This window comes from Eumetopias jubatus, unplaced genomic scaffold (genome assembly GCF_037043125.1).
Source record: "Eumetopias jubatus isolate StellerSeaLion01/CBP00866 unplaced genomic scaffold, mEumJub1_p1.0 scaffold_16, whole genome shotgun sequence".
Lineage (NCBI taxonomy): Eukaryota > Metazoa > Chordata > Mammalia > Carnivora > Otariidae > Eumetopias > Eumetopias jubatus.
The window spans coordinates 50,505,475-50,529,552 of NW_028274822.1; the positions used below are offsets into that span (position 1 = coordinate 50,505,475).

Consider the following 24,078-nt stretch of genomic DNA (forward strand, 5'->3'; position numbering starts at 1 on the left):
GGCAAAAGATTTTAAACACCCAAATCTACTTGTTTCAGCTCTTATTGGACCTATAGCAATTCAAACACAGCCAACCAGAAAAACTGCGAACCGTCCCTTGATGTTTGTTTCAGCGGTGTGCTTGAGCTAATTCCTACTGGCTTACAAGAGTCAACTGTTAAATTTGTAGGAATTTGGGGAGCTGGTTGTTAAACTGTTGGAAGCCTGAAATCAGCCCTGGAAGGAGTATTTACACCACGGAAATTGGTGACCACCACCAATTGTGACAGCCCCCCACCCCCACTGTTTTACCATGCCACTGGCTGTAATGCCCTATAACCTATAGCAGAAAATATAGGTAATTTTATGATTAAAATGTTCAATTATAACCATTTTTGTACATTATATGTATACAGAAAACAGACGCTGACCCTTATTTAAGTTATCACAGTGATTTGAATAACTAGGAAACTAAAAAAAAAAAAAACAGACATTTTTGTTGAGAGGAGGTAAATTTTGACTGCTCAACTGTTCAACTTTTTGAAAAACGTTCTAGTCTAAGTGGTAAACCACCATCACTTCTGCAAGTGACTCCAAAAACTAAACCTATAAAAAGGGAATTTTCCATCAGATTGATTAGAAACACAGAAGACAAAGACTGTGGGCATTTTAATGTGAAAATCACATTGTAAGGAATATTGGGAGATCCCTTGTTTTCCTATGTGCATCTTTCTAATAGCATCTCACAGGAGCAACAGTACATAAAGGACTGATCTCCTATAATTGTGCTCAATAACTTTTGATGGGTAAATCGTGAGGATTAAGCTACAGCCAAAGTTCCCCCCTTTTGGTTTGTAATTTTACGCATGGTGCCCTTCTTCAGTGAAAAGAGTTCTTCAGCTGTGTTTAATGCAAAATGATGAGAGAAACAGCATAGAACAATGACTCCAATTTAACTTTCAGGGTTTAACCAATCCCTCTGGTGTTCTGTGCTACAGACTCAAGGGGAGGGGGTTCGATCCATCTGTGCCATGACTTAAGCAGGGATTCTCAAACTCTGGGGTGCATCGGACTTGTCAGAACAAAGCCTTTCTAATTCAGGTCTGGGAAGGTGCCTGAGAATGTGGATTTCTAACAAGTTCCCAGGGGATGCAGACACTGCAGTTTGGCTGCCATGCTTTTGAACAGTCTTCTCAAACTGTAAAGCGCTTACAAAACACACTGTCAAATGCAGATTTCTGATTTAGTAGGTCTGAGGTAGGAGCTAAGATTCTGCATTTCTCACAAGGTCCAGAAGATGCTTAATTGGAGAGATACATTTTGAGGACCTAAGGATCATGCTGGATCAACCTTTGGTTAGCCAACCCTCTGAAGGTGAAGCTGTAAAATCCAACTCAAACAGACCAAGAGTAAATCAACTTCTCGGTATCAGTTTTCCCATTTCTTTTACTCTGTTTCCTTTCCATCCTCCTTTAATCAACTCCTGGATGTCTCAGCACCACCTCTCCTGTCCAGTACTGAACTCGGTACCATCCCCACCAAAACAAAACTCCAACTTCCACCAACGTCCGTGTTTCCATCCAACCTAAATACGACCACTATCCCAATACCTCACTCAAAGGCACCTTCAAGTCTTCTCATATATTCCTTAATTCACTAAGTTGCCAGGCCCTGCTAATCTTCCCATGGGACATTTTTATCACTCATCTCATCTGTAGGTTATTGCTGTTCGTTTCCTGCCCACACTGTACCAGATTCTGAGCTAGATGCTTTCCACACGGCATCTTTAGTCGTAACCACCCTTCAAGGAGGCACAGTAGTGACAGCTGAGATGGCATCCCACAGACACCACAGCCAGGATTCAAACCGGGGTCTGTCCAACTTTAGGCACCATGCTCTCTCCACTTTGCCATGGTGACTCTCTCTGGTCATCTCTTCCTCTCCACTTCACTGCCATGGTCCTGGTGTGAGACCCTTTCATCTCAGTGGGAGCTTCCTCTTCCACTCCCATTGGAATCCAGCCTCACCCAGTACTCAGATACTGCTATCCTCATGACAATGCCAAAGAGGAAAAAAACAAAAACACTTCAACAGCTCCTCCTTAAATAAAGGATGAACACACACACACACACACCCATCAGCTCTTAGACTCTCTACAATCTGGCAGCTTAAAATGAAACAAAGACCCCTTATATCAGTCAGAGTGAAGATAGTTTTGGAATTAGGAAAAGGGGGAAATGTAAGGAGACCCACAAACATGCCACACCTCATGTCCAGAACCCATAAAACTTGCTTTGGTGGCAACTGTAAGCAGAGAAGGGTGATAGACACAGCGATGTCGGACTGACCTCCCTTAGAAAGACTGGATGACGCTTTTGTGGCTGATGGGGAATTTCATTCCTTTTGGATTTTAGGACGGTGGCGGATGAGCTCTTTATGTCTCTCTAGGGCGATTTCTTGCATTCCATTAGCAGAGCCATTCCATTAGAAGATTTGGTCACAGGGGAGGTTAGGGTAGATAAGAGAATCTAGGGTGAGAAAGTTGCTTAGAGGTCATCTGGTCAAGTGTCATTGTGTTATTGATGGGGAAAGTGAGGTCAATGAGGCAAAGCAAATCCGAAGCCACGTGTGCACACTCTCAGGGTGAGGGTCCTTCCCTCCCGCTCTGCCCATGTGTGCTGCTGCTGTGTTTGCTGCCGGACCTTCTGGGCATGTGATCTTCAAGCAGATTGCTCCCAGACAGTTGTCACTGGTTCATATTCTGAAGAGCAAGGTCACTTCCTCCCAATGTGCCTTTCTTGCTGCTGATTGTATCAAGCATTTAATCAATATCAGATGGCACCGCCTGGCCTCCCTTTCCACTTGACACACGTTCTGTGTCTTGTTTTTTCTCTCCCCAGAGACTTATTTTTAATAAGAATTCTGTTTTATCCTTCCCTTTCTGCCCTCCGCTGGGAGGACATCTGGCCAAACATACAGATGCCTACTACAAAGAGACCCTGCTGACTCATGAAGCTGGGGGACCCCCTCCTCCTTGAACCAAGATGGTCACAGAAAACATCCAAGAGAGATATCCCCGTGTTACCAGCCTTTGTACTGTTTGTTTTCTCAGCATTACTTTCCAAAGACTTGGGGCTTTGTTCCTGTTGGAGGGGGTGGAGGTGGTGGGAAAGGCAAGGGAATCAACCTGCAGAGTGCTGCAGATAAGACATTCTAGCTCAGGAAGTGAAGCAGTCTTGCCCGTTACCGCCGGGAGACTTGGCGTATCGAAAATCCTGGCCCAAATAGCACATTTGCAATTCAGCACACCACAGACAGAACGCGCCTGAAGGATTCCTGTTTTTCCATTGGTTATCCCTCTTAAACGAGCTCCCGCTGAACTTGATTCTTGGCTCATGTTTTAAATGTATTTTCCAGTGTCCAAGTCTTTATTATGCAAAAAAAAAAAAAAAAAGGAAAGAAAGTTTGGGGGCCCAGTGAAATCAGAATCGCTCTGGTCAATTCCTTGGGCATTCAGGATAGGCTGACAATTTGGTCCCCAGGGCCCAAACTCAAAGTTCCCCAGGTTGCCCTGTTTCCAATAACACATGTTTAGAGTAAGAAGAGTGGGGGCCGGGTGGGGCCGCCGATCAGGGGGCGGCGGTTAGCTGGCTGGAGAGAATAATTGAAACACTGCAGGAATGACAGTGCAAAGGGCCAGAAGAATTCACCAGCAGAGAATTCCTTTCTGCTGTGGTTCTCCATAAAGAGCCCTCCCAAGTGCTGTGGTCCAGGCTCTGATCCAGTCTGTTTTTCCAATCTTTTTTGGGGAACAAAAGAGTCTCCTTCATTCACTATCATATTTTTCTGCCATCACTGAAGGATGGCTTGTCTTTTGAAATGCACTCATGCTGATCAATCCCCTTCCCTGTCAGGTGAAGCCTGGCACTGTGGGCAAGTGTGGGACACTCCTGGTCTGTCTTAATTATCACAAGTGTCTACAGAGCTCGGTGGTGTTGCCATAAAGATCATGTTACCAGAGAGAAGCTTCAAAAAGCTGGTGGGTTGCAAAATCCAGAAAACCACAGGTCTTGATCTGAGATTTGCAGTGACCTTTTCATGGGGTTTTTTTATAGTTATTAATCTACTGCCTGGTGGCATATGTTCCCATAAGCCCACGAGAATGCTTTGGCTCTAACAGTAAAACTGATGATTCAAATAAATTCCTATAATTAAAATGCCCTTAAAAGCAACAAAACAGTATGAGTTAACATCCTGGTTAGCTATTTGGATGTTATGTAATATCACTAGAACAAAAGTTAAATATATAGAACACTTTATCCCACAAATAATTAATTTTTCCTTATTTATAAAGGCCATTTACTAAATGACAGAATATGGATTTATAGTTAGCAACAAATTTTTTTTATTAATGAGTAATTTAGTTCCCCCAATATAAATCTTAGCCCTGGACACCTTATTACACCATGTTTCCTAAACGATGTGGAGAAGCATGAAAACAGAAGCAGGGTAAGACTTGGGAATGAAATAACTTTCTGCACAAAATAAAAGAAGCCTCATAGCATCCCTGTATTCATAAAAGTGTATTCAAACTAGGAAAATTATTTAGAAGAGAGTTTTAGGAGTCCAAAATCTTCGGCACTCATTGTGAGCTTATATTAATATTCTGTACAGTCAACAAGGGTATAGTTTTTCTTTTTTATTAAAACATTTATATATGGCAGTTAGCTCTGGTTTGGGTTTAATGTTAAGAGTCTGTGTGATTTGTTTAAAATTTATCATTTATACCCTGCCTACTAAAAAAGAATTGTAGGCAAAATCCAGCTATAATGAGCCACTCAGAATATATAGCGCCTGCCAGAATATATAGTGTCTCAACAGAACACAATTATTTTCTCTGTGGTTTTTATAAGAAGAAATCCTTTATTATATGAACTGTACACAAATGCTTTCAATTCTGAGGAAAGGAATCCTCGTTCATCGGAGAGCTCAAGCATCAAGTCTCCAACATTTGTCTCTCCTCGCTGGCCCCCTTCCTCTTGGCCCTATTCCTATTCATTTTATTCTAGGGACACAGCGTGAACTGTCAACAATCCTGATGATACATTTCAGCAGCCCTGACTACTTCATTATCTGGCACTACCAAACAATGTCCTTCTGTGATTAGGCACTGAGTCTTTTAATGAAAAGGACTTATGAAAATGCAGCTCCAGCTTGGGCCATCAGAGTCTGTTGTATAATTGAGCTGGACACATACATTGCACAGGTATTTGGAAGAAGGCCACTGGACATTTGTTTAGTGGGTGAGAGTTTGCCATCGCTGCTAATGCAAAGAGTAACTGTTGAGGATGGCTGCTAGTCCTGAGGCCCTCATAGGTGTCAGGCACCCTCTTCTGGTTACTTACAATGCCTTTAATGATTCTGCAAAGTAGGAATTCTGGCCCTAATTTTATAGAGTTTAGGAAAGTGCCCATCAAAGAGGTTGACTATCCAAGCCAGTAACTGGCTGAGCTATAAGATGAACTTAGGGTTATCACATGCTGCTTCTCTAAGCTTACTGACTTCCAGAAGTGGAAAGCAAAACAAAGCGAGATTAAGGATGCCTAAAAAGATAAACTGCAGAAAGCTGACAGGTTAGACTTCTAGAAGTATTCTGTCAAAATAAAGGGGTGCAGAACCATCTTTTCAAACATTGATAGAAGATGCCTTTCTCAGAAATGAGCAGTAAAATTTAGTCTCCAGTAAGTTAACTATTACAGGCCTGGGGCTTCTTACAGGCTGTAATTTCTGACTATTCTGTGGTGACATACTGAGCAGCAAGTTGATTCCACCCTAAATAAATGCTCATTATCTCTGTGAGAGGTCAGGATTGTCTTGAAGGTTGGTTGGTAAGGTCTGTTAGCCCTTCAGGGGAATCATCCCCCATTGGCGATGGAAGTTTTGGAATGGGGTGGGCTGGGAAGAGAAGGTAGCTTTATAATTTCAAGGCAAACTATGAGACATGCAGGGGACTTGCACGGTTTAAGTCTGACACCAAAACAAGTTGGTTGCTCCTACTGAGTTTTCTTCTGGGCTTCTAGTACACGACATAGTAGCCACCAAAGCCAGTGTCCAATGGCTCATTCATCTATGGATGGTCGTTAATACCTCCAGAAGTTGGGTGAGGTAAGAGAGTGGAAAGAAGGCAGTGAAAGAAGGATTTATTAAATGGTGATTAAAAAAATTAATTTATCTCTAGCCTCTTATCCCCCTCAAACAAAAAATCTGCCTGGAGTACATTGGCAAAACCCTTTTACAAATACCAGCTTGAGCCCATGTTTCAGAGATCCATGGTAATTCTCCACTGCAATAGTAAGTCCCAGGTGGCTCAAAGTAGATTCCAAGATGCACACCAGCTAGCATCTAACCAAGAGGGTTCAAAGAACCTCAGGGCTAGGAAGAGAATCAGCTGTCGTCTTGGCCAACATCCATCCTACAGTGAGGAAACTACAGTTCAGTGAACTCCATTGTCTTTGCCACTCAAACATGAGCCAGCCCTGGCTTTAGGCTTCAGGTTTCCCAATTCTCCTCCGGAATTCTAATTTAGCTCCCTAAACCCTGCCCACTTCACCATGCTTCTTTCTTGGTACATCCCATTATTCATTTATTCAAGAAATAAGTATGGAGGGGCGCCTAGTGGCTCAGTCGGCTAAGCGTTTGCCTTCGGTTCAGGTCATGGTCCCAGGGTTCTAGGATCGAGCCCTGTGTCGGGCTCCCTGCTTGGAGGGGAGCCTGCTTCTCCCTCTCCTTCTGCTGCTCCCCCTGCTTGTGCTTTCTCTCTCTGTGTCAAAATAAATATATAAAATTTAAAAAAAAAGAGAAATAAGTATGGGCCACCTACTATGTACGAGGCACTGGGTGTAAGGGTCAACAAAACAGACAACAATCTTGGCTCCTATGGAAATTATACTCCAGTAGGCGGCTACGGTAAGGTGTTAGGAGGTGATAAGCACTTTGGAGAAAAATAAAGCCAGGAATGAGCAAAGGGCATGTGGGAGAGGAGGTGGATGGCAATTTAAATAGGGGGGTGGGTCAGAGAAGGCTTCAGCGAGTACACGGAAGCAAAAGCTTGGGGAAGTATGGGAAAGAGCACCAGGGTACCCACGCGGAGCTCATGCTGCACCCCCCGAAGATCTGCTTATTTCTTCTCCAGGTCTTGAGATGTGCCCTCCTTCTCCCCACAACACATTTTCTCTCCATGAAATGACTTCTTTTGAACCTTCACTCACACATCTCCTCCTCAATGAATCCTTTCCTAATATTAGCCTCGCCCCAAGCCCTGCTGGGCTTGAACCGTTTTAGTACCTGTGTGGTTCACATTGCATAAATCTATGCACCTGTGTTTTTTTTTTTTTTTAAAGACTGTGTTTATTTATTCATGACAGACAGAGAGAGAGAGAGAGAGAAGCAGAGGGAGAAGCAGGCCCCCAAGGAGCAGGGAGCCCGATGCGGGACTCGATCCCAGGACCCCGGGATCATGACCTGAGCCGAAGGCAGACGCTTAACCATCTGAGCCACCCAGGCGCCCTGCACCTGTGTGTTTTTAAAGGCCGTGGCATGGCTACCACCTCCTGTAGGTGTGGGGATTTATTTCTCTGTACTACTGCTTTTGCATTTCTCTAAACACACCAGGTAATTCTCTAGAACTCTACACATCAAGCAGTTTAACAAGTACATGGCTGAGGCATAGATCCTGGCAGTGGGAAACAAAGGCTCTGTCACTCCCCTTAGGGAACACATCTGCCCCCCAACCCCATCTCACACAGGTTGGAAGCAGCACGCCTCCCCTAGCTCTCAGGTGCCCGGATCTCATGAACTTCCCTCCCACCTTTGTGTCCAGCTTTCTGGTGAAAGTGACATACGGATCTGTCTTGTTGGCCAGGGGGTAGCCGTCCTGGGAGAGCATTCAGCTCAAAGGCCTGACAGTCAAAATGCAGACATCCTGGGGAACCCCTGTCCTCCCAAAACAGTTGGGTACCCACAGCCAGAAAGGAAGAGTTTTCTGTTCACCACAGGAGGTAGGGAGTGCAGCGGGGTTTACCAACTGAAGGAACGCAAGGTATTCTTTAGACCCCGGCCCAGCCCGAAATGAACCCCAAGATCTAAAGCAGCAGGGCAGCATTTCTACTCTTTCTGTCCCTTAGCACTTACAAAACTAAATCCGCCAGGGCGAAGATGAGAGATATAAACCCACAATCCAACATCTGCCTTGAGTGTTGTTGTTTTAAAAAGTGTTATTTTAGGGGCAGCTGAGGAGCTACTATCAGGATGATGGGAACCCTGCTGAGCCAGTTAATGACAGTGTGTTTGCTACTTATCACTAAAACAGTGTTGGCGCACGTGGGAATTATGCTGTGGAGCTGGTGCTGGTATAAAAAAGAGATTAATCCATGCTCTCTCACATACCTACTGGATTTCTTTAAACCAACAGAACTAGTGTTTTGATGGGAAAAAAGGGGCTTCCATGTAAATGAAAATATCAATCAGCCTGACAGACATTCCTCATTCCTTTATGAATACATGTTTTTTTTTACTTTCTTCAAGTGAAGACTATAGTTGAGGACACTTAAGGGAAAACTGAGCCAAGACAGAAAATGGATTTTACTGTCTGTGTTTTAAAGTAATTATCTGCTCTGCATTGAATGTAGCCTCAGTTCCGAACTGTGATGAGAAATGAGTCAATCAACTTGAAATGACCCAAATGAGGAAACACTGGCAAATAAATAATGAGGGGAGTGGGAGAGATCTATTTTAGAGACTATGGCCCCGCCGTGAGAGGAGTGAGGTCCCTAGGTTGAAGTGAAGAGCCTCCCATTCACCAGCTTGTTATTCATACTTGCTATTAAGTGTGGACAAAGGACAGAGAGAGGAAGAAATGTTTCCATGGGGCAGAAGCTATGGTTGTAGAGGTCAAAGGAATATAAAAATGGAAACCTGATACACAAAAAAGAAGGCATGCAGGGGTGCCTGGGTGGCTCAGTCGTTAAGCATCTGCCCTCGGCTCAGGTCATGATCCCAGGGTCCTGGGATCGAGTCCCGCATTGGGCTCCCTGCTCCGCGGGAAGCCTGCTTCTCCCTCTCCCACTCACCCTGCTTGTGTTCCCTCTCTCGCTGTGTCTCTGTCAAATAAATAAATAAAATCTTAAAAAAAAATGGGCATGCAACCGAATTATAATTGAATATAAAGTAAATGGGAAAATGTATGCTTATTAAATTTTCCATGACTTTGTAAAGAATTCAGAGGACAGCGTTAAATTTAGAAAATTATCTAAAACTGAAATAACTAGATAAAAATGGATAAATGCACATATTTGTATAGACACACAGACACATACGTAAATAAAGTGATTTTCTTGACAGTAGAGATGTTTCAAAAATGGATTTCTAAGTCACAACTCAAATTCAAAATTTCCCATAGATTCCTCAGGGGTGTGCTGGGGCCAACTGATGCTGACTGATGAGAACCAAGGGTTTGTATCTCTTCACAACTCCATGTTCAGTGACTTTCCATTGGCAGCTTGGAATTGGTCACACTTTCTTTACACCAAAGAAATCAACAAATGCTACAAAATCAGGACTTCTACCTCCTGGAGGGCTGGTTGTTCAACATCTGCTGGGCTGCTACTCAACCTGATGCAACTGACCCATCACATTTAAACAAATCAAACTGCTCTGTCCATATGGGGAAGTCACTGGAGAAGTTCAGGATCATTGGACAGAGTGAAGGTTATATTGGACCTTTGTTCCTTCTCTCTCCCTCCAGGTTACAGAGATCATATGGGCACTCTTATTAGTGATATTTGTGCACACTAGATGTTTTGAATTCAAAACTTCCATGGATATTTAATACATTTCAAATTCACGATCTCTGCAGGGTACGATCATCTTAGATTCCCAGTGAAACTGACAATGTTAAGGGTTCAGTTCCCACATGTCTGTTAACTTCATACCATGAATACAGGTTTGACTTAACTCTGACCAACCACCCTGAAAGTGAATTTCCCTCTCGCCTGGGAGATGAGGTACAGAAGGAGTGGCTTGATCTGTCACCCACGTCAAGTCAGGTGGCAAAGTTATGAGGTGGAGCACAGATGAATCAGCCTAAGGACAGGCAGTGGTGGAGGACACATGTGGATTCAGATGAAGGAATCACTATAGAGGAAGGGATTCCAAATGAGAAGCCTCAGTCTGGAGGATATTCTCTTTGCCTCCTAAAATCATGCAGGGATTAAAACCCCAGCTGCCAAGCAGAAAAAATCCAAGAGTCCAAAGGAGCACAAGACCTCTGAACATTCATGAGATGCACAAATATCTAACAGCAACAACCAGACCCAAAGACAGAAACAGAAAAACATCAGAAATACACCAGCTGAGATGCCTACAGTGGAGGCAAAATACCTTTTGAACTTGACCTCTTGTAGCAAAGAACTGCACAATTTGGTCCAGGCCACATTAGCTCTTGTCAATTATTCAATGGAGATCAGACATGCAGAAAATATATACACAGTTTCACCAATATGAACTTCTTAGTTTACGCTATCACTTAATTGTATTTCATGCTCAAAGAAATGCATCTTATTGCCCAAATGGCCAACAGCTTCTAATTCGATCTGTAAGCTCGTTAAACAGACAGAAAGAAAAGCTTAGGACAAGTCCAACCCACACCTAGCTCAGGGTTTTCTCCATTACCCCAGTAAATATGGAATTTGAAATCTGTATCAGAATCACCCACTAGGGAGTCATTCATGTATTTCATTTCTAATTTGTAGCATATATTTGTTTACATTAATTCCTCCTAAGCTGTATATAGTTTAGAACATAGTATGAGTTTATTGCTTATTATTCTTTAAAATATCCTGTGGTTCCCTCCAGTTAAAAAGTATTTGTCTCTCTCGCTCGCTCTCTCTTTTTTTTTAAAGATTTTGTTTATTTGAGAGAGAGCGCACGCACACGAACAGTGGGAGCAGCAGAGGGAGAGGGAGAAGCAGGCTCCCTGCTGAACAGGGAGGCTGACATGGGAGGAGATCCCAGGACCCCGGGATCATGACCTGAGCCGAAGGCAGATGCTTAACCGACTGAGCCACCCAGGCGCCCCAAGAAGTATTTGTCTTGAGTGGCCACTACACAATGGGATGCCAGGGATGGGCTCAACTCAACAGACCAAGGACACACACGCCTTCTAGAATAGGGCCCAAAGCAGGGCTCTTCCTTCCTGGGGCAGCAAAACTTCCCCAGGAAGTCTTGGAGGTGTTGGAAAAGCTCTCCTCCTATTGCTGACAGGCCAGCAGTATGATCTTGCAATCAAAGACAGTGTTATTTCATTACTTTCACATCATGCATGCCCCTGAAGAGGAACTAAAAAAGAAGGATTCAGTGATTCACAAAGCATCCATTTCTAAATGAGGAATAAAATCAAGTCTGGACTTAATAACCCCAGCTACTATGCAATGTTCCTTCCGGCCAGAAAGCAGCTGCGTTATAGCAGCAAGTCTAGTAAAGACAACCAACCACCTGCAAATACAGTCTGCCGGTTGCCCTGAAACAATCCATCATTTTATACAGCACTTAGGGGAAACAACACCTAATAAACAACACCTAGTAAAGCACAGGAACATATACTCCAGTAAAAGGAAAAATCCCACTTACAACTGTGGTTATGACAGTGCTTATAAAATTAGAAGCACTAATTTACTAGGGTATACAGAGCCCCCAGTGACTATGTGACTGTAGATTTACTCAATTGTATCTATGAGACTACGGCCTAGAAGTAAATCTTCTTGGCTTTGAGCTTGGTGGGAAGATCTGATGGTTTCCATACTTGCTCACTTCCCAGACAGACATCACGGGTGGGCACAAATCACCTAAGAGAAATGTTCATTCAAGTGGGGCCGGGAGAGTCAGGGGCTCAGGGAGGGCTCCTTCTTTCAAAGGCTTTGGTTGTACAGGCCTCGGGGAGGATGGAAAGGCTCGCAGAGCAGGGGATAGAAATAACCCCCCAAAAAAATTTTTTTAGGAGAAGAGCTAAGACTTGTGATTATCTAGAAATAACAGAAGAAAGGGGAAAGCTGTGGCAACAGGGAAAGGAAAATAAACAACAAGAGGCCTTGGGAAAGACACTCTAAGGAAGGTTGCTATCATTGAGTCCTCTGTGTCCCAACCAGCTGGGTGGAATGTCTGCGCACTAGGACACAGAGATGACACAGATTATTGGCAATGAACAGCAGGTTCTAGAGAGTAAAGAGAAAACAAACTTGTGCACGAAACAAGTCGTGTAAAATTACTTGGACATCAAGGGCACAATGAAGCAAGTCTGTTAGGTAAAGAAACGAGTACCAATCTCTCTCCTGCTGTTACAATGTGGTGATTCTTACTTCCCAAATGGCCAATACTAAGGCTTGAGATCTAGCTGCACACCTGGTCCTCAGAGCAGGGCAAGACCTCGGCTTCCACTCAACTCCCTCCCACCCCACCCCACTGACCCCAGAGCCATGTGCCCTCATGTGGCCCGCAAATTGGGACCCAAACACAGTGGTTCAGCCCACACGCCAGGCACTGCCCATTTGGGGTGCTATGTCGAGACAACTAAAGTGTTCTCTCTTGGTAGATGCAATCCAGAGTTCTTCCTCAACCTCAATGCCTCTCCCTCCTCCCGCCCTCATGAAACAAAAATAGGTACTACATTGAAGAGACCAAACCGACTGGGCTTATCTTTACTCTGCTATCTCATTTCTAGTAAGTCAAGCACCACGGTTCTGAGTCTCTGCACCACTGCCGGGAACAGATCAGTCAAACCCTTGAATTCGTGCAGGAGTAGGTGCAAAACAGTTTCCCAGCTGTATCATTCTGTAGGGTGATGCAAGGGTGTACCTCAAACCACTTTCTGCCAAGGGGACGCATAATGCTGTGACACAGGAAGTGTACTGATGCCTCACGCACAGGGGATCCAGTTGGCCTGATCCTCCAGCAGGAAAAGGCTCTGGGCAAACAGATTAAACCTCCCATCTTTCCAGGAAACAGAGGACAGCTCTGTAGCAAAAGATAATGAATCCCTGAGAGATTGGTATTGTTATATCATCAGACAAGGAGTCCATCAGACTGAGGTGGCTGGCGTGTCCTGGCGGCCTACATAAGCAAACCAAAACCTAAGTCTGTAAATGCCTCTAGGTTACAAGATTGAAACCTAAGGACAGCCAACTAGGCCTAAGCATTAGCTAATCAATTAATTTCCTTTCCTTGCTACGGGGCACCTTCTCTACAGAAGTCTCTTCCCCTGGCTCCTGTGGGTGGAGCGCTTCTAACTACTTCTGTTTTGTCACTGCCCCCATTTGAACAGATGTTTGCTTCAACTCTCAAAATTCTTAATATGCCTCAGTTTATCTTCTAGTAGTATATTCGGGTTAGAGAGGAACAGAGACTAGGGCCAGGACAAAACTGAAATGTCACCCGTGTTGGCGGACAGAAACACAGACTGAACCTGAAGCAAGTGTCCTTGTCATGTTTTCCTTTTAAAATTTCCATCTTGAGGGGCGCCTGGGTGGCTCAGTCATTAAGCGTCTGCCTTCGGCTCAGGTCATGGTCCCAGGGTCCTGGGATCGAGCCCCCATCGGGCTCCCTGCTCATCAGAGAGCCTGCTTCTCCCTCTCCCACTCCCCCTGCTTGTGTTCCCTCTCTTGTTCTCTCTCTCTGTCAAATAAATAAATAAAATCTTTAAAAAAAAATTTCCATCTTGATCAAAAATGTGAAATTTCTCAAAATAAGCAGACTTCTACTTCATAATTTTTTTTTCTTTTTTTTTTCTACTTCATATTTTTATGGCGGATCTTCTCTACTTATCAAATATAAGCTTATCGTATTTGATGTTTCTGATGGCCCTTTTTCTCCTCCACAGTGATAAACAGGGAGGCCCGTGGACGCTTCTGAACCTGATGTGAGAGGCAGACGTCGCTTCAGTCAGTGAGACTAAACAGTGGGGGAAGGGGCAGTGTGGACATATGGAAACAGATTCAGACAGGACCAGAACTATTTCCTTAGCCACAATGATGAAGGGTTTTTACCAGTTCCTTTAGTGAGGAGGAACTGGAACCTGATATCAAAACCCACTTTATGTCCTTTATAGTTTATTGTATATAATTATGTACCATAAACTGTGCAGGGTTTGCATTCCAGAGCGTGGGATCAGTCATTCTCAACAAATCTTTTTGGTAACTTCTCTAAGTCCCAGCTAAGAACCCCTTGAGGGCTTCTCTGAACTGGGCCCAGTGGACTAATGTGCCCCGAGGGGAAGCAGCGACCCACCGAATTCCCCCTTCAGGTATGTCTGCAGACAGCAGTGACCAACAGACACTCCAGGTGCACACCCTGCGTCCGGTACCAGAACGGGTCCGCATGTGCCAGCATGACTTCAGGAACATCTCTTTCTAGCACTGACTGCTGCAAAGTCACTATGCTTCCCTGTTAAACTGTTCTTTTTGTTCCCCTCTGCAGCTGGGACCTCATCCTGTGTGTGAGCCCTGTTCCACAAAGGACCCGAGGGAATCGGGGGGGGGGGTGCTTCCAAATACCTAAGGCCTAGGTTGTTGTTTTAAACTATCTGGCTCATGTGCATGTCTGTAACGCATTGCTAAAATTGGAGGTGTTTCAAAGACAACGAGGAGCATATGAGAATAAGTGATCTAAATACAGCCGGTGAATTCCTAGCGGTTTAGTCACTGGGCAAAAGGAAGCAAAACACCTGTGTGATAGCACACCTGATGTCTCAAAAATACATTCCATGCCTTCTAAGAGACCACAATTTATCTATCTTGGAAACCCTACAAGTAATATTGGTTAAATAGAGATATTACAGATTCTTAATATCAGGAAATTAGACCCCTTTTTGAAATGTATATATTGTCAGGTTAATGCACTACCATATCCAAGGTTGCAAATATGGCCTGCAGTTGTGATGAAGCCATTCAAGGAAGAAGCAACATGAAAGTCATGACCTCTCTCCCCAAAAATGCACCCAGACATACATTTGGACTTTATTTCAGGAGATGTCTGAGCTCTAGAAGCCACCCATACCTAAGGCTCAGAATTTGCAATGCCTGGCCTCTCACAGGAATATCAGGATATCGTAATCCTTTCCAAAAGAATTTATAGGTGCTAGTGAGTTCTCGGTCACACTGAGGCAGCAAGCCCATTGACAAACATCTCCTTCTGCATCCTTGCTCTCCATTGGTTCTCTTGGTTGCCTGGCCAAAGCAGTATTTGTCTGTGAGTCCCTGGACCAATAACTAATGCAAAGTGGAACAATACAGTATGAATCATGAGTGCAGACCACAGGCATCTATGCAGCACTTTAGTAGTATCCTCAAGACAACCCAATGCAGAGAGGCAGCAAAGGATGGAATCATCCCAGAAGGGAGGAGGCTGGATGCAAATACAGGACAAGTTGGGGAAAGTTCATCTGTTGTTAAAATCAACAAGTACGATGTTGACAGTGGAGGCCCAGATGTCCTGGTAAGAAATGTCCTACTTAAACAGTCTCAAAAATTTGGCAAATGTCCTTGTGGGAACCAACAGTAGGGGCAGCAGCTGTAGTGAATGAATCAGAAGTGTCCTTTCTACACATGTGGCTTCATCTTGATCATGTCCCTCCTCTGCTCAAGCTCTTCTGGTAGCTTCTCTTCTGAGACACAGAGCTGAGGCCTGTAAAGCCCTATACAGTCTGTGCCCCAACCGTGACCTCTCTGACCTCATCTGCTCTCCCCTTTGCTTCTTCAACTCCAGCTCCACACTGGTCTCCTTGCTGTACCTTGGATACACCAGACGCACTGCTACAGGACCTTTGCACTTGCCTTTTCCTCTGCCTAGGAATCTCTCTCCTGGATATCTTCATGGCTCCCCCCCCCCCACTTTCTAAAAAAGTCTTTACTCAAATGTCATCTTGTCAGAGGGGCTTTTCCCTGATCATTCTTTTGAAAATGATGACACTACTCTCCCCCATTCCCCATTCCCGTTTTATTTCTCTCCATAGCACTAAGCACCATTTAACATGCTATTTATTTTACTTCTCTTTTGTCTTTCCTCAAAAAGAATGTAGGTTTCATGCAGTCAGAGATTTCTGTCAGTTGCAACTCACCACTGTATCCCCAGGGGCTAGAATATGGCCAGCATGGTGCCCACCCCACGGAGTTGTTGAGAAGATTAAATGAGTTAATAATACATGTAAAACACCTAACACCACACAGCATATAATAGGAATTATATAAATGTTGGCTATTATTTTGAATTTTGTTTTAAACTTCATGACAACCTAATGAGTAGTTACTACTATGCCATGTTATAGATCAGGAGACTGAAGCTGAGAATAATTCCCTTGAGGTGACATCTTAGAGGTTGGCAGGACCAGGGTTCAAACCCAGATCTGACTCTTAAGTTCTGTGCTCTCATTCCCCTCCCTCTGCATTGTCAGTCCTGGGGTAGCAGAGAGGGCAGAGATCCATTCGTTCTGGAACAAGCCCAATGCCTGAGAAGGCTCCAGCCCAAGGGAGTTGGGGGGGGGGAGGGCAGGGAATAAAGTTGCTCGGATCCAGAGACCTTTATGCTGTGAACAAATCTGAAATGGGATGTGGCATTCTGTTTACTTCCTAACTTCACCAAAAAATGTAATAGAGCCTGCCAATTAAAAAATGTTTTCATGACCCCAGAAAATCCATGTACTGGAGACATTTACGTTCAACAGTCCTTCTACCATAACAGGAAAAAGAGGTAGAGCAGAGGAGTTTATTATAACAGCTGCTTTCATACCCAAAACAAGGTTTGGCTGTTTTTGGCAGGTTGTACTGTACTCGTGTTGGCAAGAAGCTGACGGACTGCATGAGTTTCCTTTCAAAAGATCATTTTGCTTCCTCAGAGAAACCCATGACTGGACTATCTAGTGTGAACTGCAGCTGTTTGTTCCTCCTTGGCTCCTCTGTCCTCCTGGGGCCTCCAGCCTGCCCAAGCTTAAATGGGGCACGAGCCTGCTAAGCAGAAAGAGCGTGGGCTTGGGAATTGTGAAGATCTTGGTTAGAATCCAATGTTTCCTTTCTGAGTGGTGCCACCCTCCGAGACGCAGTGTCCCCAACCACGGGGCTCGATGAGGACTAAGTGAGGCCGACAGCCCTCCCAGCGTATTAGCAGGCACTGCCAGCAGTGGTAACTACGATACGGTTTTCTTTGCGACTTTAGGTGGCTAGAGGCTTGAGTCCCCATTTCCTCTGAGGGTTCTCCTAGAGATTCCATTTTACAAAACGCACACAGCAGAGAATGTACAATGCAACTCCTTTCCTGGGGGCTTTTTAAAGAGTGACTTATTTGCACCCCCCCCCACTTCAAACCTACAAGGTGGGCAAGAAATGACACAAGGATAGGTATCAGGAGCCCGCCCTCCCCCCTGCAAGTATCATTGTTCTTGAGCTCCAAGAGGGGAGGAAAAGGAAGAGACAGAAGGGGACTGGATGATGGCCTGGAGGGTAGGGCTTCACTGCGTTTTAAACTGGAAATCCTACAGGAAGCAAAAGGTTTCTGGCTCCCAGAACCGGAGCTGTGCTGGGCTGTGCCTCTTGGGACACGGAGTACACAGCGAGCGGCTGAAACCATTTCAATGCTAATGGTTTCCAGACGGCAGAAGAGCAACCAGCACACGATGCACTCGGCACAAGTGAACCCAAGGGATCTGATGCCCATCAGTCTGGCTCGTGGCCCAAACTCATAAAGAACCGATGTGAATTAGAGCGGGACCCCCAGCGAACTTGGATGCGCTCGCCGCATTGACGGCACCTGCTGCAGTATCCCCATAAGGTACAGCCTCCTGTAAGCTGCGACGTATTGGTCAGTGCAGAAGCCACCTGGCTCCGTCCCCCCGCAATGCTTGCTCCTCGGCGTGCAAGTCTGAGACCCACACACGGCACAGGTCTTGCTGCACAAAGGAAATGAGCTTCCCAAAGTGTCTGGGAGATGTGTGCTGGGCTGGGTTTTTGGACCCAGGCTGTTGTGGAGGGAATCCTTGGCCACTGCTGGCAGCTTTGAAGACCTATTTTTGACTTCAAAAGCCTTTAATCCTCTGTCTATTCAGAGCCTCAGCTTGGAGCATTTGCCTTTCAAAGAAAGACAGGGAAGCCAGTGAGCAGCACAGGGAACGTAGATTCTAGATTGCTAGATTCGAACCCTGCCCCCCTCCCGCCCAGCTGGGCACCATTAAGCCCTACTCCTGGGTTCCATCCTGGCAAGGAGTGGGGTTGGGGAAAATTAGGTGTGTGTGGGGGTTGGCTACACTCCTTCCCCACTGAGAGGGCTGGGGTTTAATTCAGATGTCAAAACATCCCGTGCCCCAAATACTAGTTCAACCAAAAGGAAAATATGTGACCATGTACAACCTCAGCCTCCACCCTAGATCCAGGGGTGACAGTCCAAATATTTAATCAATGCTCCGGTCAATCAGAAGGAATGTACCACGGTTCCCCCCCCCCCCCGCCCCTCGCTGAGCATCGGCCTTGCCTATATCCTGATAGAGACGTTTTAAAAATACCACGGCAATTACTTGCGGGTGGAATATCCCAGAGCAGCCAACACACTTTCCACTGTTGACATGGAGCTTTCACTGCCTGGAGCTTTTCCTGGAGGGCACCCTGCTCCATGGTAGTCTGGCCACACAGAGCTGATGGTACATCAGAAGATGGACTCTATGCCCCAGTTGTGAATTAAAAACAAGAACGGTTATAAAAGTAGACAGATGAATGGCAATTTTAAGTTGTTCCACTGTTTTGGGAAAGTGGCTGCAAGGACAGGTGCCAGGGCTTGGAGAATATTCTTCCATTCCTGTCAAACTGTGTAAAAACCTTCAGTGTATTGCTTTGTGAACCAAAAGACTCAGATGCTGCTGTCACAGATCCCTCAGCAGAAGACCAACATGGAGTCCCGAAGGGCATGGCTAGCGAGGGAGAAAGAATGAAGCAGACAGCACCCAGTTCCCACCTGCCAGAAACTTACAATCAAGGTCTTTGCAATTATGGTCACAGTTGTAGATAACGAGCTCCTTCCACGCAGCAGCCTGTACCACTTTCCGTGGGGAAGCTGAGTGCCACGGGACGTACTAACAGAGCCATATTTTGTCTTGTCCTTTCAAGACTCTTCCAACACGGTGTATTTCTTCCCAGTCTATTTTCCCTTGTCCTTCTCACCCCTAGATTTCTACCCTCTCAATCCTCACCTTTCTTTTCCATCTTCCCCTATAGCCAGCTCTCCGCAGATTCTTAGCAGTTCCACATCATCCTTCTGGTTCTTTCTTTCCAACAGTGCCCTCCAGAATCTTCCCTCTGGACTGCCAGGAAGAACCCCGAGTGCCCCTGGGTGAGGGTGGAGTGGGGCAAGGTGGAAATGTGCAGGATGGTTTCCAACACCGTGCCCACACCAGCCCAGGGTTCACTCTGGTAGACCAGACCTGGATGGACTAGTCACTCTTTTATCACAACACTAGATCTTCCCTGGGAGAAAAAGTTGTAACATGAAACCTAAAAATTTTGGAAAAGGAAAAAGAAAAAAGGGAAATTGGAGGGAAAAAGGAAGAAATAAAAGGAGTAAAGAGCAGAAGAGAGAGACTCAAATTCAGACTGATCACATCGAACTCAGGTCAGAGTTCAAAATACTAAAACTGTTTCTAATGTTCCACTAAGTAGCAGGCTCTCAGTGCCTCTGACAAGTGATTTAAGGGAAATGGTCTGTTCCCAAGGGGGCTCATGAATCTCCACGCATGATGGTTCGATTGAGAGAGTCTGCAGTCACACAGTTGGTAAGGTGGCAATGCAAAAGTCAGAAGTACAAGGGAGGAGCTCATTCATCAACCCCGACAGGCGGGATTGCCCGGGACGGCGCTAGGGACAAGAGCCATCTGGTAGCTTTGCTTGCAAGACCAGATTAAGAAAGCACCAGCCCAGAAACCACAAAGGAGAAGATGAAGCTGTATTTCCGGAGGAAAAAGCAAAGATTTCTACCCAAAGCTGAGGTAAGAGCTTTATTTATTTTTTTTTCCAATGATGAAGAAAGAATCCTACTTCCCTCTGATTTGAATTATTTTTAGCATACATGCCTCAGCTTTGATGCCCAACACGTCTGGCCATGTCTCTCTTCCCCAGCCTGAAATTTTTCAGTAGCTTTCCAATGACTTGAGCGTAAAACGTAACTTCCACTGCATGGCACCTAAAGGCCATTGTGAAGGGACCTCCACCCAACACTTCTCCTTGTCTTCTTCCTGTATTCTCAGCTCAGACTTCAGAGGACTTGCACCTTCCAGATTACACTGTCTCATGCTTTTCCATCTGCTTGGGACACCTCCTGTTTGCCTGCCTGCCTGTCTGCCCAAATTTTACTCATCCTCTATAACCCATCTCAAAACTCCAGCTCCTTTGGGAATCCTGACTTCTACAGGGTTCCCTCTCCTAGATGCCCATGGCACTTGAATGAGATCCCATTACGCTAATTATCTTTAACTGTAATCCAGACTAGAGCTGTATCTTTCCGTCTTTTTACAACCAGTGCCTCGCACACAGGAAGTGCCCCAAATGTATTCATACTATTCAGATATAATCTGTTTGAATTCTGTATGTATACATATTTAATTACACACACACACACACACACACACACACTATGTCATCACCTTATCACCTCCTGCATCTCTAGGGTTATGGGTTCTAGTTAGGACACTGGTTAGAAGTTTCTGACCAGGGCCCTAAGGTTGAGATGGATGTGAAGAAGAGAGTGAGTTGTATATCAGAAATCAAGTTTGAAACCTGGAAATGAGTGGCTCCACGTGCTTAGAAGTTTCCTATTCAGAGGCCTCAGCTTTCAACTCAGGCAGAATATATATATATATATCTGGTTGCAGAGAGAGGGGGCTGGAGCAAAGTGAGTGAGAACAGAGAGAGGGGTACAGGGTCTTGTGCAGAGTTTTTCTCCTGGTCCCTTTCCAGCCACCTGGGCAAAGAGCCCCCTGGCTAGTGGTTCCATACAAAGAGTCATATATTATTTCCATCCATTTCAATTTCATTTTTAATTAGCCCTTTCCCAAAGAACCACAGAATGTCAAAGGTGCTGACATAAGCAATTGAGACTTTTATAAATGTCAAAGCCAGTGGAGCCAGATTCAGAGAAAGACAGGTAAGTGCAGGAAGGGACCCCTTGCATTCCAAAGCATGTGGAGAAAAGTGCAGAAGTGGGTATTTTTGAAATAGTCCATTGTACTGAGACATAATTCTGCTCCAAAACCTCAATTTTCATTAAGTCTGGTATGAAACTGACAAGAGAAGAAGAGGGTATCTAAATCTTGAATGTTCTGCAGTTCTGAAATTTGGTATAGTTTGTGTTCCATTAAGACAGTTCACCTCTCATCAGGAAAATAATTGCTGGATTAGCAAATGTCACTCATTATCTGGACATGTTAGACAAGCATACGGTTTGTGATCTTCTAGAGATCTTAAAAAAAAAAAAAAAGCCACTGCCACCACAGGGGAGACAGGAGCTCTACTAGGAATTAGGAATACACTGCTCTAATAAGCCATAATATATTCATGATGGAGCTGGAGTAGTATTTTCAGCTATACAGGCACACAGTGGGTTAAATAGGCATTAAGAGATAGTCAGAAGATGAAATATTATTTCTAGGGCAAAATGTATCTTTAAATGATCAAACATCTACCTTACAAATCACCTTTCCTGTTCCAAGTTCGGAACTACCTGTATAAATCATTCAGACACACTGATGAAAAATAAATCCCCTTTTCTTTCTACTTTTCATGCACAGAGTCAAGAATATAGGATCAATTAGTTTCACAAGTGTATGATCTGACTTACTACTTTATACAGCACGTTGCTCAAAGGCAGGTAGAGTGTCTCCTATGTGTTCTGTATTTCATCACAGTGGAGCAGGTTTTCCTAACCTAGCAAACGTCCAATGCAATGAAATTCAGTAGGGATGAAGGGCCTCCCTTACCTTAGCAGGATGGTGTGGGGGTAAGGGCATGACACACATTTCCATCCTGACACCCCGCTTATTAGTGCTTTGCCCTTCTGAGCACCAGCTTCCTCATCTGTAACATGGCCATCATTACGTGCACATCACAGAATTATTGTACAGATTAAGTGAAATTCATGCATTTACAATGAATACGGTGAATGTGGTACGTATTGGGCCAGAGCATCCTAGTTACCTCTTCTTCTTTCCTTGTAAAATGCAATTCCCTTTTTGGGGTGTCTGCCTGCGGACAGAGGGCACACTTTCTGGTCTGTGCCTCTATGTGGTACATTTTACAACCAGTCCCCACATAAGAAGTCTGTGGTTTTCTAGGACAGACTGTGGGAAAGTGCAGCTAATTCTGGAGCCCAGGACTGGGAAATTCATCGCTGTAGTACACCTAAGCCAGATCCTCCCACCTTGCCTTTATCAGTATTAAAGGTGAATTTTTTAATAAAAAAAAAGCGATTGCCAAAATATAAGATGAGGGTAATGGCTTAGTAGTAGCAAGAGGGGAAAAAGACTAGGAGTCTTTTTTAGGTGAACAGCAAATTCATGATACGTTAGTGATCTGCTGCAGCTAATGTGAAGTAAATAGTGTGATGGAGGTGGGGAGGGGAATGATATCTAAGGAGGGAGATGTATGCACCCCCACATTCCCAACTCCCCAAATGCCTTGTCATAACATCCAGAGAGAAAAATGAAATATCTGCCAGAAACATGATAAAACATGGAACAGAAAAACATGAGCTCACCTAGCTCAGCTGTGAAACTTAAGTTATGATTATAGTGGTTTTGTATCAATGTAAAGTAATTCAAGATTAAAGCCTAAAAACCAAATAATAAGTACTAGTTTCAGCTTAAGGAGAGACCTGCCAGTTCAACAAAAGGTTGTAGCTTCTTCTCCATCCTAACCACCCTCCCCATCCCTTCTCCACACTCAACCCATGCAGCCAGCAATGCCTCTGATTGGTAAAGACCCTAGAAATTGTGCTTCTCAGCCTCCATTGCATACCCCCGAAGTCTGCACAATCCTGACTCCAGGTCAGTGTTTTGCTCTCCCTGCATGGCTACTGAAGGGTGGGAACTGGAGGGAAATGGATTTCAGCTCAATCTCAGGAAGAACTTTCTTAGAAGAAGGAGGCCTCGAGGGAACTCACAACACACAGCTGAACGTGTGCAAGCAGAGACTGGCGGAAGCCCCACTGGGCAGAGGTTTGGTAAGGGGAAATCAGGCACTGGACTGGGAATCAGACTGGACGCTTCTCAGATCGGTGCAGTTCTATGATTCCTGGGGCATGATACGAATGATGGACTAAACTGCAAACTTTGCCCGACGAAGAAAACACTTTTGTTTTAACTCAGGAAAACAAATCCCCTATAAACCTTACCAAATGGACAAACATGAGTGGGCTGGGACGGCGGAATAAACCCACGAAGACTGAAATGCTCCCGAGTTCTTTCCACAATACCATACAGTTCTTTAGAACAACTCAAAATGCAGCCAATGAAAGGCAGCTACCGCCTCGCCTCTCGGCGGCCACTCTCCGGGAGCCATCTGCTGATTTAAGAAGGCACACACTCTGGAGGAGCCCCCTGCTGTTTATATGGTTGTCCAAGTTAATTATCCCTGTATTTTCAGATGAAGTGAATGGTAATCTGTTTATCTAGGTCAAATATTTGGAGCTGCCTCTGTCCCTTGATAGTCGTACAAAAATACATAGTGTTGTCCTTTTGGGCATTATAAGAAAAGATCGGGTTAAAAAAATAGCATCTACTTCCTTATAGGTTCAACACAGTAAGCCCCTATGTGTGAAGTAGTCTAATTAGACCTAACTCGAAACAAGTAGTTTATAATGGGATTTTTTTAAAAAAAGAAATTTTGAATTCATGCCATATTTTTGTCTTGAGTTTATGAATGTCTCCCCACAGAGATAATGAAAAGCTGACCTCTGGCCTCTGCAACCATTCCTAAGAGTAGTAACTTCCATTGCATAAGGAAAAACGCAGTGTTACCATGGACAGCT

The 24,078-nt window shown here is 44.7% G+C and overlaps 1 protein-coding gene across 1 annotated transcript in view; it reads right to left on the reverse strand.

The window, feature by feature from the left end:
• Positions 1 to 24,078, reverse strand: part of COLEC12 (collectin subfamily member 12) — a 186,495-nt gene that overhangs the window by 39,722 nt on the left and 122,695 nt on the right. The window lies entirely within an intron of this gene.